This window comes from Rhamphochromis longiceps, linkage group LG13, assembly GCF_057381845.1.
Source record: "Rhamphochromis longiceps isolate RC_006_pf linkage group LG13, R_longiceps_female_GT1.1, whole genome shotgun sequence".
Classification (NCBI taxonomy): Eukaryota; Metazoa; Chordata; class Actinopteri; order Cichliformes; family Cichlidae; genus Rhamphochromis; species Rhamphochromis longiceps.
Genome location: NC_140569.1, coordinates 341,571 through 357,584, shown reverse-complemented (window position 1 = coordinate 357,584; position 16,014 = coordinate 341,571). Strand labels below are relative to the sequence as shown.

The following is a 16,014-nucleotide window of genomic DNA, read 5'->3' as shown; positions in this document are numbered from 1 at the left end:
CGGTGGACAAGCCCCTCCGAACCCATGCCCGCACAAAGGGTAATATTACCCCCCCCCCCCGTTGGCCAGGGACCTCAGTGATGGCTCTTTGGCCAATGACGTTATGGCCTCTTTGCCTTCGTTTCTGCAGGTTGAAGCCAGCCTCATCCAGGAAGAGGTACTCATGAGGTCTGGCCATCGCGTCCAACTGTAATATCCTCTGTGAAAATGTGAAAGTGCACAGGTGTTCAGAACAACAGTCAATCAGGTAGCACAGGATTGTCCAGAAGTAATGTAGGCCACTGAGAAACACAGTATGTCCACTAACTGTACTGTGAACATGTATACTTGCACATACTCGTAACGTAGGTCTTTGTGTCGCGCAGAGTTGCGCTCAAAGGGAACCCTATAGACCTGTTTCATCCGCGTCTTTTGGCGCCGGAGAACTCGGTCTATTGTGGCCAAGCTGACATCAACAATGCTCTCAAAGTTGACATTATCGGCAATGACTTTGTCTCTGATCTCCCGGAGTCTGATGAGGTTGTTCCCACGAACCATATCCACAATGAGGGTTTCTTTAAATATGGCAACCCTCCCACCTCTATGTGTCATTCTTTCAACTCTAAAGAAAGAAACATGTGTTGTCACATGTGTTACAATACAGTCACAACTGATGTGAAACCAATAGACTACTTTCACAGGTTTGTAAAACTGTATTGTGACAAAGAAAGCAATCGAGTACCTGTTGTGTTGTCTGAATGCCCTGATAATGGTGGCAGTGGTGAACCTACTCAGGTTTGGACGGACTCTTAGTCCTGCTTCAGCCTTTATCATGCTATGGACGATGACACTGTCAATGACTGTTGCTTGCATCTCGTCCGTAATGATGGTGCGAGGTTGTCTTGCTCTCCCTCCTGGACCTCCTCCTCTCCCATGTTGGCCTCCTCCTCTTCCTCGTTGGCCTTCTCCTCTTCCTCCTCTCATTTGAACTCCTCTTCCTCGTTGGCCTGCTCCTCTTCCTCCTCTCATTTGAACTCCTCTTCCTCGTTGGCCTGCTCCTCTTCTTCCAGGGCCAGCTCTTCTCCCTCCTCTGCATCGAATTCCTCTTCCCCTGACTCTGCCTTCATCCATTGTGTTCAGGCATCTTCAGCATACTGTGCACTCTGAACTTGCTTTTATACATGTGGTCACAGCATTAGCAACAGGTGTCTTCAATTTTGAGTCGTTGTGTGTAATGAATGACACCAGGTGTGTTCATTGTGTTCAAATTGTGCTGACTGTGGCAAGCATGTTGCATCCTCACTGTCTGACCCATACTCCGGAACAGTAGGAGGCGGTAATGCTCTTTGTGTTTAACGGTGGTTGCCAACCGCCGTTAAACACAAAGAAGAAGAAGAAGAAGAAGCATGTTGCATCACATGAGCTTTCATTTGAGAATATGAGCAGAGTTCTTTTGCAACTTCTGTTTTAGCAAGGAAAGATGTGTTTAGATTTATGACAACGGAGGATTGTTTTCTGTGAACTGTGTCTTCATGTGACATGTGTTTATGATATTGGTAAATGATGGCTAGATTTAGTAAATGTGTTTAGACAACTGGTCATTTGGTTTAGAGTATTGGCTTTTGTGTTTTAGCATTTGAGAAAAACTGCAAGTAAGCTTTACTTTACTTTTTTACTTTACTTTTTTTTAGGCAACGAGTTTGCATAGTTTTTTTTTAGTTCTGGAAACTAAATAGGTTTTTACTCTGTACTCAAAGTGAATAAGTTGCCTTAACTTAGTCATCTTAATTAAACTTTACTAAAAATATTTTTTTTTAGGCAACGAGTTTGCATAGTTTTTTTGAGTTCTGTGAACTAATTAGATTTTACAGTTAGAATCAAAGTACATAAATAAATAGAATGGTACTGTAATTCCACTTATTGCACAGATATGAACCAGCACTAGCAGAGAAGGATGCAGCCTAAGAGGAAACCAACACCTACCATCGACTCCATTACCCAAGCATTTAAAATAATAATCCTATTGTCCTGAAGCAGAAGTGCGGCTCCCGCCTTTCTAAGTCACAAAATGCCATATATTTATCATAAATGTATCAGAAGATAACTTGGCACAAGAAAAGAATGCATGAAGAATTGAATGTGACGCACTGACAGACCATAAAATCCTTGGTGTTACAAAAACAATGCACAAACTGTGGATTTCCTCAGTGCTTGTGTTCATAATGGGGATATCCTGCTGCACCTTCTATTTAAAGATAAACTTCTACGTTGGTGACCTCTGCGATTTCCACTTTATTTGTACTTGACCTCTTAAGCAGTCTTTACACCGGATGACTGGGGAACTATGAGTGATCCAACACAAAAATGATTTCATTTACAAAGTCACCAATAAATATACAGACATATAAAAAATAATGTTTTAGAAGACTTAATGAAGTCCTTTTGTTTCCAGCAACTTGTACAACCCCACATCAGAAAAAGTTGGGATGGTATGTTAAATTAAAATCAAACTGAAAACAGCACTTTGTTAAACTATCTTTGACCTGTATTACATTGAAAAAACATACAACAGCTGCCAGGGACCTGGGTCTGGGCGACCCAAGGTCCATGAGCAGTTACGGACTCATATAATATATAATGTATGTTTGCTGCGCTGTGCTGCTGTGTTCACCATGCTTGTATGTATAGGCAAGTGAGTATGTCTGTGGTTTTGTCCCAATCCAGCGACCGCACGCTTCAGAGTATGCGCAGTTCGCGAAGTACGAGAAGTGTGGAAGTGAGAGGCTTGTGAAATGGGACGGTCTGGCCTTTGTTGCACTGCTCAGGTTGCCCAGCAACCATGATACTAACGACGAGGAACGTTTCATACAGCTTTGTTTGACAGAAATGAAGCATTTTTGTTCATTCATTTTTGTCATGACATCACTTTGATTAGTTGAGTATCTGAGGCTGAGACCACCGGACTGTAAAACATGATTGTTGGGCTTGAAGCTGGAGAACAGGCGACTGGACTGACTGGACTGGGGAGGCTAATGGCTGAGCAGAGGACTGGGTTAGTGAAGGAGACAAAGTGGCAGCCTTTGCTAGCAAACCTGGTGCTTGAGCTGGAAATAGGTTGACTAGCCTAACCAGAGATAATGCTAGGCCGTGGAAAGCTAGATCAAGAGGTGGATAAGGTGGTACACAGCAAATTCAAAAGTGTTAAATTTTTTGGTGTTAATAGTCTTCTTGCAAAAGTAGAGTTAATTTTACTCTAAGCAGAGTCACATTCTTTTAATGTAACTCTGAGGTGTAAAATGATAGTAGTTAAAATCGAGTGTTAAAAATGAGTGTTTCTATTTCAAATCTGGAGGTGTTACAATGGAAACATTAACTCTTGACCTCTTAACTCTGAACTCCTAGAGGGGCTATGACACCAACAGAGTAAATTCACAGACTCCGCCCCCAGCACGGCTCCAATCGAAGCTGAAGTGAAGCCGTTTCAGAACATTTTGCTCTACATATTTGAGTTGTTTGCCATGCTTGGTAAGTCATTTTTTCAAAGATTGTTTCAATTGTTATTAGCTTTTACTTCTGTGGCTCTTTGGAGTTGAGACAAAGCTGTGTGAAAGGCATTAGCCATGTTGCTCGCTGATAGCATAATATTCTGTTTTAGCTAGCTGAAAGGTATTGTTTGCGGGCAAATACCACAGCCTTGAAAAAAAGCTTGCATGTGAATTTTCAGTCAAACTTTTGGTCAAATACACCTAAAACAATGTCTAGAATGTGAAATGTTGGTATAATGGTGCTACTTGAAGCCTGAAAACGATCGCCCATAAAAAAAAAAATAAAAAAACGAGCAAACAGCAGTAGCAGACGTCCTGACTGGATTCTACGGTAGCATTTAGATCCCTCCAGAGTTTTGTGCACACGGTTTAGGTAAAAATGAAAAAAGTTGAGGTTTTACATTTAGTTCAGTATTACCTGTTGCCTGTGTCCTTGTCTTTTGGGAAAATACTTTACACAAGTAATGGCTCAAAGAGGATTCCTTTTTTTTTTTACTGTGCTGCAATTGTTTACTGGATTATTTGTGCCGTTAATTAGTGTCAACTAATTTTTATTCAATCTCCACATAGGATATGCTTGTGAAGATGGAATATGGGGGAGAGCAGAAGTGCGTTGAAGTTCCACAAAGGGATGAATGAAGGACATGCATATTGTATTGAAGAAATAAGTGATGAGAATGCTGTTATTTGCATTTACCATGTCAGACCTTTTGATAAACAAAATTCTAATGAAAGTGAGAACATGTACACTGTTACATCTTTCAGAAAATGTTTTGAAATTGTGGTGCACAGTTCAGAATAAATGTTTTTCAAAAACCATTGCATCTTTTTAGTAAATGTTTATTTCCAAAAGAAATTTCTAGAAGTTCAGAACAGTAAAATTCCCGCTTTTTAGAATGAATTAGAAGATAACTCTTACGTAGTTAAACTAAAATACTCTTTGAGAGTTAATATATAAACTCTTAACACCAAGTGTTAAATTATCAACTCCAGACAGATTTGGTGTTTAACACTAAATCAGAGTTAACGTACCAACTCTCCAAAAAGAGTTAAATTAACACTCTCTGGTGTGGACCCATATAGACACTTTAATAGTGTTGAAATCAAATCCGACAGTGTTAATTTGGACATGCTGGATTTGCTGTGTAGACTGACAGGTGAACAGGCTAGCTCTTCCGAGCCTCCAGAGCATGAGGACAATGGTTGGAGAACCTCAGCTGAGCGTCTAGGGGGGTCGGGTTGGATTCTGGTTGCCCCCACCCTGGGTGCTGTGACAGGCACGGGAGGTGGCTGGACACCAGTCAGCCCCACCCGAGGAACAGGAACAGGTGTGGGGGTAGACTGGGTCACAGCTGTCCTCGTCCTGGGAGCTGGCACGGGAGGGGGTGCTACAGGGACAGGCTGAGCCTTAGCTGCCTTCACCTGAGAAGGTGAAACAGGTGAAGGGGAAGGCCGAATCTGAGCCGCCCTGCTAGCAGGAAATGGCTGAGTAATGGGTGAGGAAATAATGAGTGAATGGGAGAAATTATCAGGTTTAGCGGTGATAGTGTCTTTAGCAGTGGCCTGTGATGGTGGAACAGTCTCTTCGGAGGCAGGATGGTGAGTATTACTAGGGTAGTCTAGAATATAATCACAGTAAACAGTCTTTGGTTTAGGAGAATGGTGAACAGTCTCTGACTTGCAGTGTGGAGAAAGAAAAAAGTCAGTTTCGCTCACCATCGGATGCTGCTGCTCCAAGCAGGAAGAGCGACGGTGGCGCAAGCCTTACTTCGTCGTCGTGGAAACAGCTGAGCCGCTGAGCGCGGGAGCCTCCGTCGAGCTGAGGGGGAGGCAGAGCCGCTGTGCCAGGGCGAAGTCGGGAGGCTGGTGAGTGAAGCGGCTGGCTGGAGGGCGAGCGAGAGAGCGAGCGGCCGAAGCTTGGCCAGTGACGCCCACTCTCCGCGGCGAATGCTCCGAAGCAGGTGAGGCAGCAGGTGGAGGACCACAACATCTCTGAGGCCCACCCAGAGCCAGACGAGACCCCTCAAAAATGTGCTCCCTCTCTGAGAAGAGCTACTCTTTCCACCGGAGCTTCTCCGCCCATAGGGAGAGCGCTGCCTCCTGCCGCTCAAAAAGGTCAGAGTCCGCTGGGTCGTATGCGTGTCTTCGCGGCACGGGTCGTGTCATTCTGTCAGGGGTTGTGTGGAGGTGAGGAAGAGATTACCCAAACGCAGGACTCACGGTGCAGGGTGATGATGATTTATTGGAACGAATGGATAGACAGAGCAGGAACAAAAGGATTGACTGACTGAAAGACTGAATGGCTGGCTGAACTGAACACAGGCGGGAACGACAACATAACATCAATGACACGACAGTGAACGAGTGGAAACTGTCATGGTCCTGAGCCTGCCGACTCAGTGTTTTGTGTTTCCTTATGCTTTTGTTCATTCCGAGTATGTATTCTATTGTGATTTTCCATTTGTTAGATTTCTGTTCTTTGCCTGCCTGCTCCCACTTCTCTGTGTTCCCTCCGTCTGTCTATGGTGTCACACTGTCTGCTTGTGAATCTGTCTGTTTAGTTCTGTGTCTTGTCTGGTTCTGTGTCTGTGAGTTTCCTGTTTTATTGTGAAGGTCTCTGTCTGATGTGAGTGTGTTCACTTTACGTTTCCCCTGTCCCGTCAGCTCTGATTTCTCCCAGCTGTGTTGCCCTCCTGTCTCTCATCCCCTGATTACCGGTGTGTGTATTTAAGCCCTGTGTGTTCTCCTGCCTGTTGCCGGTTTGTCTGCGTTACACTGTGTTCTTCGGTGTCCTGCTCTTCGTCTGCCGCTCATCCCTTTGTCGTATGCTCCCAGGTCTGTTATTTTAGTTCTCCCAGTTTAGGTGTCTTCAGTTATTTGTCATGCCCCACTGCTTGTTTGCCACTACACCTTGTAAATAAACTTCACTAGCATTTTCATCCAATGCTTGCATCTTCGGTCCTGCTTCCTCCACACCACACGGCTCGCCTTCCCAGCCGTGACAGAAACGGAAGACTTAAATACACAGACTGAGGATGATAATGCGAGACCGGTGAGTACGCAGCTGAACATAATCTGGCTAACGACCCATGAGATGAGCTGACGCAGGAAAAACAGGAAGTGAGAACAAGTGAAAAATATACTGAACATGAATGAACAGACCCCGTAACCCAGACACTGTGGGGTCAAAGTTTGCAGAACTACAAACACAGCTGGAATCCACAGCTGTGCATGTTCATGGAGCTGCATGTTCACCTGCTGGACATCACTACCTGACACGTTTAACTGTCTTCAGAACATTGCAGAGGCCTTATTGACAGTGTTTGGCTCTAATATCTGTGTGAGCAGATTTTCTCTCACATGAGTCCTCAGGTAGCCTCTGAATGCTGGACACTCGGAGACCTGTGTCTCTGAGTGGGAGACCAGAGATCACATTAACATGTGTGTCTCTGTATTAACAAACATGCCATGTTGGCCCAGTTTATTTTTCTTATCATTGTTGGGAGGAGACCATAAATAGCATTTGTATTTTCTGTTGTACAGTTCATTTGCTGTTATGGATAAAAAGTCTTTTTTTGTTTCTAAATAGCTGATAACTATTTGCTGATAGCTGCCAACATCTGCGAACAAATATAATTCTGTAAAGTTGTTCTATATAGTGAGTAACTGTTCATATAGAGCGTTATTAGATTTATTGCTAATGCAGTCATATTGCACATTGACTTTTAGAAATTTTAGATGGCACACATCATCAGAAAGGTTGCCGACCCCTGCTCTAAACTCATTTGTCACCCCGGAGTTGTTCAAACAATCTCCTTATGAGGCATGTCAACTTACAAAGTGTTTTGGAATTTGATCTACCTTGGCAAGCTACTAAAACTCCTTTGTATCTTGTGTAGTTTTAATGATTAGTTTTACTGTCTGTGCATGTTCATTTACTGTGTTGCCACCATGTGTTTTTGCAACACTTCTTGCCTTCCTGATATTTGTGGAGACTGTATGACTAAAAGATCTCCAAGTGGAAAACCTATGCAATCTCTGAACTCTATAACAATTGTGCTAAAGGTTGTTGCTTCAGGAAGAACCTCTGGATCCATATCATGATGTACCAGCAGACATCAGTCTGAGAGCAGACATGGCAGTCAGTGCAGTCTGACATTTGGATAAAAATGATGGTCCAGTAAACCACTTGGTGCTTTAGAGAGTTGCAGCAGTTGCTGGTTCAAGTTCCATGGTCTACTGGTTTTTCTTCATTGCTAATGTCTGGTTGAGAAGACTTTCTCAAATATGTTATCCTGTTTGACACATTCAGTTTATATCAAGGCACATGCCTCCATGACGTATTGTATTTGTAACCCAGTACTATTTTATGTCTTTATGGTACACCACAGAATGAATGTCAATATCCATTTCATCAAGTCTGCTATCTCAGTTGCCAAGACCCCTACACAAAGATGAAGGCAGGGCACAGTATGAGATGGGTGTGAAGAAACTTTTGTCTTTGCCGTAACTAATCCCACATGGCTCTCTCCTGTTGCAGTGTTCAAACAGCAGCACGGCCTATGATTGATGCATTTGAAAAAAACTCATAACTCTCTGTGGTGTGCCTGTGTAGACAAAGAAACCGGAGCATATGGTTTTGGAATCAGGAGCTTTTCTAAGTATTCTCCAGTTTCTCCAGAGTTTCCAGTGTTCGTGTCTCAATGATGGTATTAGTTTGCCCCAGTCATACTGTTCAGTAGAGAGTTTCTTCCCACTGTGACTGGCATCATAAAACCTAAGGGGTCAAACAAACTGTTAACTTCAGAAAAAATGCTTCCCTTGGTCAAAGACTTATTTACAACAAAGAAGCTGAAGTATTCTGTCTCAAGGTCCCAAATTAGATCTCATTTGAAGAAGTAATGATTCCACTCCTATATACAGTTTAACTGGGTCCACTTTGTTCTTGTTTGTGGGGCTGTTTGGGCCAGCTCCTTCAACACTTAAAATCTCTGTCCTTTTAACAGATTCAAGAAATGATATCTCCATTTTACTGATCTCTCCATTTTAGGGCTGACGGTGTTGCTGCCTATGACCAGAGATCAGCAGTAATGCGTTACAAGTAATGCGATTACTTTTTTCGAGTAACGAGTAATGTAAGGAATTACTATTGCAAAAAAGTAATTAGATGTTACTTTCCCGTAAGCACACTGCCTTACTGCATTCCTAAACTGAGATTTTGTCTGTGAGAGTGTCTCATGAGTGACAATGACATAAGCACATGCGACGTTTGTCGTAACAGACGTGTGCAGATCAATAATGGATAATATGGAGTGCGGGAGAGAGTATGACCATGCAACGCTTAGAGGGTGGAAGCACTCACTTTACTTCAAGTTTGATTCTGTAAAAAGCAGTGTTGGGTGTAACACGTTACTAAGTAACGCATTACTGTAATTAAATAACTTTTCCACTGAAAAAGTAGAGTAACTGATTACTGTTCATTTAGGTATTTTAATTACAGTTACTTACAATGTACTTGCGTTACATTGTAAAATTAAACTCGCTGAATATCATTATTTAATTTCAATAATTTATCTTCTAAAGGTAGAAGTAAACTCTGCCGCTTTAACATCGCTGTAGTGCAGCTGCGCGTCTTTCGTGCCAGTTTGCTGCACAGTCGTCGGACTCGGCTGAAGCGAGTGGCTGTTTTATGAAATGGAAATATTCCCGTCTCTTCACTTTTCTGAAACAAGCAGACACGAACATTACAGTAATATGTAAGCTAGGTGCTGGGGAGAAAAAACTATCGGCTGCTGTTAATAGCAGGAGTAATCTACTGAAGCGCCTGACACGAGAGCATAGACGAACACTTCTGAGCGATCCTTGTTCATTTCCCACGTGTGGGACTAATAAAGGTTATCTTATCTTATCATCCATGGATAACAGCGCGGCAACTCCTCCAAAACCTGATTTTACTTCAGCAGCACAGAAAGCGTCTGAAGGTGAGCTTAAAAAATGATTGCAGGCTACATTGTGGAAGAGATGCTACCGCTGCATACTGTAGAGTCTCCGGCTTTTAAAAAATGTATTTATTATTTAAAGAGTTTAATTTCTATTGTTTGTCCACTCAAGGTTTATAGGGATTTTAAAAAGTATTTAGTTAAATTACTTGAGTAATTAAGTTACTTTTCAGACACAGTAATTAGATAAGTATTTTAAATACAATATTGAGTTAAGTAATTAGTAATTAATTACTTTTTAAAAGTAACTTACCCAACACTGGTAAAAAGTGACAAAAACATTAGCGTCTGCCGTATGGGAAGAACCCCCCCCCCCCCCAAACATCTGAACGTGAAATTCACAGAGAAACCCCCGGATCCACTGACATGACTGCTGTGGGCAAACCTCCACCCGCCCCACTCCTGCTAAACAGGTGACAATAGATTTATGAATAACAGGACTCAGTGCCACTGAGTCTTTGATTTTATTTATTTCTGTTGTGTTTTACTTGCATCTATTTGAAAGAGTGAGTGCAAACAAAAATTATTTGATTTTATATGCTGGAATATGCAAAAAAATAGGTTTAAATGTTAAACAAATTTCTGCAAATCAAAGACTGTTGAATATATTTTTTTTTCTTGATGCAATGTGCATAAAGTTAAAAGATTAAACCGAATAAAACAAGTTTTAAAAAGAGACTTTTTCATTTGATTCAATTTTATATGATGGATGAGCTACTTACTTTTTAAAATAAGTAATCAGTAAAATAATGGAATTACCTTTTTGAAGAAGTATTCAGTAAATAGTTACTAATTAGTTTTTTCAAGTAACTTGACCAACACTGCCTGACACAGGAAAAACTTGAGTCATTACAAATTTTGACTTCCTAAGCTCAACAAAATTAAAAACAAGGACAGGACACTGAATTATCTCTTGAATAACTCTTGAACTCGTTTCTCCTGAAGATGGTATGAAAGCTTTTCCAGAATTGGACTGACTCTGTGAAAGATGTGAAAGGCCTGGGAGATGTTTTAGCAACACAAAGTTCTAGTAGAGTCCCAAATTCTCTGAAATGCTGATTATCTCTGTCTATCACCTTTGGAAAATCTTTACTTTTTTAAAATTAAAAGTACGTGTTCAATAATTTGTTGATCATCAGCAGACCAGAACTGACCATTCTTTTCATATCAGATATTTTGTCTGATGTAAATGGACTGATTCTTATACAGCACTTTTCTACTCTACCTGGTCACACCCATTCTCACAAGCACTGACTCTAAACTGAGTGCTGTCTAACGACATTCACACTCCGATGGATGCATCGGAGAGCAACTTGGGATTAGTATCTTGCCCAAGGATACTTGGGCAGACTGGAAGAGCCAGGGATCGAACCATCAACCTTCCAGTCAGTAGCTCCACCTCCTGAGCTACAGCCACCTGAAGTGTCAGCATTACTGCTCCTTACAGGTCTGGGTGTCAATACCTCAGACTGAGGATGGTGAACTTGATCATTTACTGACTATCCTCCATACAGGTGTCAATACTAATCACTGCTTTCTAACTGTTGTCTGCATGTTGTCCAGCTGGGACTGCTGTAGGTGCACACTTTCATGTGTGGATACTTACCAAGCTTGAGCCTCAGCTATTGTGGCTGGAGCTGCTTCTGCTGCTTTCTGTGATTTGAGTATGTGTAGCTCCGTATCCAGATCTGCTGTCTTTTTAAACTGATCGCCTTGTTGCTTCAGGATGTTTTCATCCTGCTTGGCAAAGGATACTTGGGCAAGGTCAGCTTCTCTCCGTGCTCTGCCAACAGCAGTAGATGACGTTGTAAGATGGCTGTAGTGTAAAGAACTACTCATTTTCATCATTTTGTCCATCATTTCTCTTACAAATCTCACTATGACTGATGAGAATGGTGTCTTTTTTCTATTCTGCTGTCAGGTAACAAGTATTTGTTAATGGATCTCTGAAAACCTGGCCCCAGCCAGCACTGAAGGAACCAAAGATTCTGGTGGTGGAGAGTAAATGGCCTGTATTTATATAGCGCTTTACTAGTCCCTAAGGACCCCAAAGCGCTTTACATATCCAGTCATCCACCAATTCACACACACATTCACACACTGGTGATGGCAGCTACATTGTAGCCACAGCCACCCTGGGGCGCACTGACAGAGGCGAGGCTGCCGGACACTGGCGCCACCGGGCCCTCTGACCACCACCAGTAGGGAAGAGTAGCTGCTGATCATCTTCTACCGTTGCTCCATTGAAAGTGTGCTGACATACTGTATCTGTCTGGTTCTCCAGCTGCACCATGGCATACAAAAAGGCAATTCAGAAGTTTCATTAATATGGCCTAAAGAAATCATTGGACATCCTCTTCCCTCCCTAACTGATCTGTACAGCACTCGCTGTCTCAAAAGGGCACGCAGCATCTTACTGGACTGTACACACCCAGGACACCAGGTGTTTAAGCTGCTGCCATCTGGCAGGAGATTCAGGCTGCTGAGGTCCGGGACAAACCGACTCAAGGACAGCTTTTACAACAGGGCAATAGCCCTAATCAATGCTAAAAGCTGACCTGATTGGAGAGCAGCAAAGAGGGCTGATGCGAAGAACCGGCATTACTGGAATGTGTATGATCAGCTGGACATGCCAGAAGGGGTCAACATGGTTTATCGCCTGTCCAAAGCATGCAACTGATCCACGCAAGACATTGGCCACGTTATGCAAGTTAGGGAGCAGACAGCCAGGTCCTCAGTGACCCGACAGCCCTCCTGAAACGTTGGTCCAAATATTTTGCTGGCATTTCCAATCAGGAATTCCCACACCCGCCAATCCAAAGCCCATCCCCGGCCCAGTACCCATGATCACGACCATGGAAGTGTGGAAGGTAGAAGATGAAGAACAGAAAGGCAACGGGACCAGACGAGCTACTAGCCCCTCTGTCAAACCATCACCAAGACTCTATCTTGTTACTCTGAGATCTGCTGGTTGTTTTCCCTGCCTTGTTGCCAGTGTCCCGTTCAGTCTGATGGGCGGTGTCTCCTCTTGTGCCACCGGCCCCCTGCCAGATTCCCTGATGGGCTCTTTCTTCGCCCCTCCTGGAGTCCTTTCCAGCCACACAATGAGTGGCTTCTTCTCCTTCATCAATGCAAGCCTTTGGGCTTGCCTTCAGAGGGTCACCTTTGCAACCAAAGGCCACTTGCCAAATCACCAAAATCACAGACTCACCTGGCCTTTAGAGAGCTACTTTCATCACCGACCCTGAGAAGTTCTCTGTCGATGCTGATGGCCTCCATCCAAGCCAACTGAGGGTCTTCGTCGCCACCATTTGCACTCCAGGGGTGGGGCTGTTTTATCTTCAAGTATATTATTTCATAATGCTTCTGAGTTTGGTTCTTAGGTGTCTCTTTGTTTTGCCTATCTGTTAGTCATTTCCTGTTTTATTTTAGGGACGTTTTGCCTCGTGTGCTTTGTATTCAGTTCTACTTCCCCTCTCTAATTATATGTGATTAGTTTCAGCTGTCCTCCCACCTGTTGCCTCTTCCCTCTTGTGTATATATCGTCTCAGTCCTCACTTGCCCTTTGGTGTATCCTCCCTCATGCTTATGTCTCTCCTCACTGTACGTTTCCTGGAAGATGCATTTTAGTTGCCTTGTTGGGTTTTTTTTTTTTTTTTGTACTCAGTTTCGGTTAATAAAGCCACTTTTTAGTTTATGCCCCTTGACCCTGATTCTTGCATTCGTGCAAGTTTATATCAGCCATATATACTTATAGTAAAATTACTTATATAGCATTTAACATACTGTTCTGCAAGTTGACTTTCATATTTTAATATACTTAAGTTTGTGAACTAACAACTATGAGGTCACACATATTAATCTTTGCGCTGTAAGATTAATAATCGCTATTACAAACATCTCAGCAGACTGATGAACAGTAGTTGGGGGATAGAAAAGCTGAGGCTTTTATATAAGTTTTGTACTCTCTGTAAATATTAACAACCTATCAAACCTATAATTGTATGGGTTAAGTTTAGTGTGAATGCTATTAGACTTGACTGTCTCTCAATAAATCATCGCCTCCTGCAGGGGTATCCAAACCAGAAATTTCAGGAACTCTGCTGCAAATAACTTCCAACCAAACGTCTCTTTGTAAAACACTCCAGCCAAACATCTATAAATACCCTGTCCAGCCCCTGTGTTTGACGCCAAGCCTCCAAGTTTAATCAGTAGTCAATTTTTGAAGTTGCAAAGTAAGCCTACATTATCCAGCGAGGTTTTACATTTGAGAAAATGAGGGGGGAAATAGTTGAAATTAGTTACTTTAACTTTGCATTTGAACTAGTTAGGTTTTTAAGCCTCTTTAAATTTCATTCATGTTTGTCTCATCTCAAACTCACCTGTGTTAGTCAGGTATTTTCTGTATGAATTTCAAAATGACTAAATATGTGGTTTCTAGAGTAGAGTCTTAGTGAAGGGCAGTTTAAATACAAAGGGGAACAAGTTACATGTCTTCTAACATAGCCAGTGTTCACATTACAGGGAGGGATAGCAGAAAAGATAACAGTTTCAAGTATCTGCTGTTTCTGCTGGACTACTGAGTGGCATATTCAGTGAGTCCAAAGAGAATAGGTATTTCACTTGGTTTCATTTATATCCCCCAGTCAGGCATTTGCTCTCCTAGCCTCCAGCAGCTGGTAGGGCAGACAGTGTTGCAGGGTTAGGCTGTCCCGCTTCTTTTAACACTCTCTAGCATCATCTCAAGTGTTCGGCTGCACTAACATTCCCAGGATGCCTCAAGGGACATTCCCTCTAAGCTGACATGAGAACACTAAATTTGCCAGAGGACTCACAAAGTTACTCCTACTTAAAGATGTAATGCAAAAAAAAAAAAAAAAAAACTCCTCAGAAGTCTTACATTGATACCCCATAGCAGCAAAATGCTCCCAAGAGTTATCAAATACACTCACTGTAGGTTTTGAGGGTTCAGGTGTTTCATCACTTATCTGCGGCCCACACATGGGCCAGCGCAGGACCACCAGTGTGACTGGCCTTGTGCTGGCCCATGTGTGGGCCACCTCTGGCAAACCAGATCTGGGCCGCCAAAGCGCCGTCATTCTTTGCGGTATGTGGGCCATGTGTAAGCACCCTGTGTGGGCCAGATCTGGGCCATACCAATTTTGCTATGTGGTATGCAGCAGGACAATGTGGGTTTTTTTTTTGTTTTTTTTTGTTTTTTGTGTCGATTAAAAAAATATCATAGTAAAATCATCAATCATAATCACAATCAATCATAATAATCAATTAAAAATGTCTCAGTTTGGGGTTTTGTTCAGGAGTGGAGGAAAGTTCATGTTGGAGATGTTGTTAGAGGCCTGTACTATAAAAGCATGATTTTGTCTTATCCAGGTAACTCCCACTAGGTTTTCTATACCAAGGAGGAGGTCCACTTCTTACAATCACTATGGTAATTTATGCTGCAGACCACACTGCTCTACAGCAGGTTAGGTTTCAGATTAGATCAACAGGTAGGAAATTACTTATAATTAGTAATAATTAATTATAAAAAAAACTATTTTTGTTCTGTAAGCATTAAAATAAGATCCTAAAAACAGGATAGATAACCTGTATTTGCTGACCTTATATCAAATTTGTATGTAGACAAATATGTTTTAATTCTGTTTTAAGTATAATCTTTATTCTTAAACCCCACATTCCCTTCTGTCAGCTGGAACATCATGTTTTAAAGTGCAGTACAAAGTCTCTGCTGGGGGAGAGACTAAATGAAGCACAAGCTGTGACACTCAGATGTGTGTGTATTAATCTGGTGATGATGTTTCTTTTACTGGAATTGAAGCTCCTAGAACACACTAAGAATACCTTTAAAGACCACTCAAAGTAATTTTATTTTGTTCTTCAGATAAACAAAAGTAGTTTTCATGTCGTCTTTGTGAGGCTACAACACAGTATGCTTTCATGTTCAAATAATCCTCAGAACCTGCAGTTGTGTTTTTTTTTTTTTGTTTGTTTTTTTCCAAATCAGTAATGACTGAACCGCAAATAGTGACATGTAATAAATTTAGACAGATTTCTAGAAATGAGAGCTGCTCCATCCAAAGTGGGATGCAATCTCTCCTAATAAGATCAAGGTTGTCCGCACAAAGTTTCCCGATGATCTATAAAGCCCGCATCATTTTTTTGACACCACTCAGACGGGCAAATAATGATGTATTGATCAGTGACTCGACTAGGAGCTAAGCTAATTCAATTCAATTCAAAATGTATTTGTATAGCACATTTAAAAACAGCAGAGTTGATCAAAGTGCTTCACTATGGAAGAAATATAGTATCATCAGAATTCAAGTATTTTTAGACATTGAATTTATGACACTGAATTTTTATCCTCCAAATTTCCCTGCAAAAATATTCACCTGCAAAAATTCAACTGCAAAAGTGATGAACTTTAATGACCCAAGCCAGAGCAATCAGCACCAGATCGAGTGGCTCTC

At 42.0% G+C, this 16,014-nt stretch overlaps 1 long non-coding RNA gene across 1 annotated transcript; it reads left to right on the top strand.

Moving 5' to 3' along the window:
- The first annotated feature begins 3,171 nt into the window (after positions 1-3,171).
- On the top strand, positions 3,172-4,343 carry LOC146654938 (uncharacterized). The gene is made up of 2 exons (XR_014914369.1): positions 3,172-3,504; positions 4,095-4,343. It is a non-coding gene; the product is annotated as an uncharacterized LOC146654938 (long non-coding RNA).
- Positions 4,344-16,014: the final 11,671 nt, after the last annotated feature.